Raw genomic sequence first — 3,311 nt, forward strand, 5'->3', positions numbered from 1 at the left:
TATTTCTATTTCTATTTCTATTTCTATTTCTATTTCTACTATTATTATTTTACTCTCATTATTTACTATTTAGGGCCAGGGACAGTCCAGGTTAGTATTTCTTTCCCCCCTCTAGAAGGGCATCTCTTGTTGGGGAGCATGAGACCAGGCCTGCCCCAGTGAGTGAATAAATCAGTATAATAAATCAGAATAATAAGTAGCACAGTCCTACAGCTGGGCAGACTGCAGGGAAGGTGTGATCCAGGAAAGCTGCACAGAGCCAAATCACCAGACCCAAATCTCAGCATCCAGAACCAGCCAAGTACTTGGATCCTACAATCATCCTCAAGTCAGATGCCTGTGTATTTTTGACCCAAGCACTGTCCAAGCTGCTTCCTGAGGAGAAATCTGCCAAAGCAGCTCATTCCTGCCCTGGGCTGGGGGCAGGACAGCAGCTCTGCTCCCCCCAGGGCTGCCTGGGACCCACCCAGCTCCTCTGGGGGCTGGAGGGGCTGCAGCCTGCAGGCAGGGACCCAGCGGCTCCTGGCTGATCAGGTCATTTTACTGGTTTGGAAAGGCATTTGAAAAGCCACCATCAGCAGTTTGTGGTTCTTTTCCCCAGGATTTCTGATCTCTGGGATAACCCAGAGATCCCCAGTTGCTCCTGAACACCCCGAGCCTCTGTCCCTGCAGCCAAGTGGGAGCAGTAGCTGGGGACAGGATGCTCTCCAGAGCACATCATCACAGCAAACACCCTCAGGAAAAGCCCCCAGCAGCTGCCAGACAGCAGCACCTGGGCAGAGCTCCCAGAGCATCGCTGTCATGAGCTGGGAGAGGAGGTCACGGCTTCCTTCAGCCTCTCCATCTTCCCCTTCAGGCACAAGGTGATCCCAGCAGCAAACTTGTCAAGTCAGCAGTTGGGGCAGATGGACTTTCCATTTTAAGATCCCTGTTTTTCCAAAGCCACAATCTGCCCAGAGGGAGAGTGTTTCTTTCAAAAAAAAACCCCAAAACAAAAACCAAACCCCCCTCAAAAAAAACAAAACCCCAAAAAGAACCCAAATCCCACAAAACAAAACAAAACAAACCACTCCCCCAAAAAACCCAAAACCAACCAAACAAACAAAAAAACAACCTTACAACAAAAATCCATGACAAAAATCCATGACAAAAAACATGGAACTGAGGGAGCAACAATCTCTCTGCCCTTCAGTCAGCCCTGGGGGAGATGGCAAGAATTTTATCCACTTTTTTAGCCTTACTGGTTGCTGCAGCAATGACTTGCTAAATGCTCCCCAGCAGAGCACAGATCCTGGCATGACTGGGATCTGCTTCTCAGTTTCCCAAAGAATGAGAAAAATCTCAAAGGCTCTACTTAATCCCAATTATGACAGTATCAGGTCCAAGTTCTTCCAGCCTTCCTCATCCTAATAACCATCCAACAATATAAAGGAAATTTTTGCAGTTCCTTCTGGTACTGAGGAAAAGGGAAGTCAGCTGTCCACCAATCCTTCCCACCAGGGAATTCCTGGAAAAAGTCCTTTGGAAGTGCTGAGGGAACCAGTGAGTGTTCCAGAGACAGAGGTGTCACATGGACCCACAGCTGAGGGCCAGGGAAAAAGGACATTTCAAGGTACAAACCCAAGGGCAAGGCCCCATGTCCAAAGGGATGTGTGCTCCCAGGAACTGCAGCTAACTGGGGGCCAAAGTGAATTCTCTCACTGGTAGAAGCTGAAATCCACCCAGCATCTTTTAAAAGCCTTCAGAGAGCTGTTTTTTACTGGACATTCGTAGTTTGTGTCCCTGGTAAGGGCAGCTCCTCCTTTCAGAGGCTGCAGAAGGATGTTCTGTGGAAGGCTCAGGGTGTCCCAGCCTGTGTGTGACACCTGAGCTCTGAGGGAGGAAGAGCAAATCCTCAAAGCAGCCCCTCCAACAGGAAAAATCCATGGTGGAGTTTCAGGTCCAGCATGGATGGTCCCTGTCTGATCCTCGTGAGGGGAGGGAAGGGCTGAGTGGCTGCATCCTGCAGCTCAGCTCTAACTCCTCCTCCCTCACTGCAGGCAGAACTTGCTCCTTGCCAAGCAGAGCAGGAACTGCTCCCACTGTCTGCATCCTGCTGCCAACAGAAGCCTGGACAGCAGAGAAAAGGCAGTGAGAAATGTCACTCATCTCTGTGCAGGTCACGTTTCACTCTGAGTTAGGTTCTGTCATCACTGGATCATCCTCCACTGGGGTCAGCACAGGGTATTTGTCCCTTGTGATCCCCATCCACCCGTGACCCAACAGCGCTCGGGGGTCCCATGGAGGGTGCTGGGAACATCCATCCCCAGTGCCCTGCTCCTGGCAGCCACCATGGAATCTGCAATATTGGTAATAACTTCTTCCATTTCAGCCCAGGCTGCTTTGCTACTGAGCTGGGCCCTGAAAAGTGGGCTCGGGTCCACAGAACTGGTGTTTCCCTTGTGTCAGCAGGGTGGAGCTGAGTAAGGACGAGGAATTCATGCTGGCTGCAGGAAGAACTGACAGGTAACCAGGTTTCATGTCTACAACCAGGATATTTGATCTACCCCTCGCAGCAAAAAGCAGGAATTGAATACATCTTCTGGAGACATGAGGATATTTAATCTGTGGGACCAGGAGAAAGGTGAAGGACAGAAACGTGAGATGGGTCCATGGACTCTTGTCCTGACACTCATCTCAGAGTAGGCAAATTGCTGTTCCATCTGCTAATGGATCCAAGCAGCAGCTGCTGCTCAATGTAAAGCAGCAGTGCACATCCTTGGAAATCACTCAAGGTTGTACACTTACATCTTTTGGGCAGGAGGACTCTTGGAGGGGAGGAATTTCCCAAGGAATTTCCCAAGTGAACTGCAAGAATGGCAGGACAGGCTCCAGAGCCCTGAGTGCCAGAGCCACCCAGAGTGGCTGGAAATGGGAGAAGAATTTGCACATTCACGTGCAGTTTTACACAGTGGGGTAAAGTGGAATTCAAAGCCCTCTGCAGGACAGATAGAACACCAGAGTTTGGGACAGAAAAGCCCAGACCTGCCCCAGATGTCGCTGTTTTGCCCCAGTGCCATCCTCACTGGCATTTGTGGCTCCTCACCCCTCACTTCACCTTCCCTCGGCACAGCCATCGCTTCTTTCCTCCTTCCCGTCCCTCTCCCGTTGATTCTGCCCCTCTTCCCTTCCCCAAACCAAACCACGACAGCAGAGGCGACACTGGCATCGCTTTTCCCTCTAGCTCCGCATCCCATCCCTTCCCTCTTCGTGCCCCGGTACAGCCCCGGTACAGCCCGGACACAGCCCCGGTACAGCCCCGGTACAGCCCG

This window comes from Parus major, chromosome 8 (genome assembly GCF_001522545.3).
Source record: "Parus major isolate Abel chromosome 8, Parus_major1.1, whole genome shotgun sequence".
Lineage (NCBI taxonomy): Eukaryota > Metazoa > Chordata > Aves > Passeriformes > Paridae > Parus > Parus major.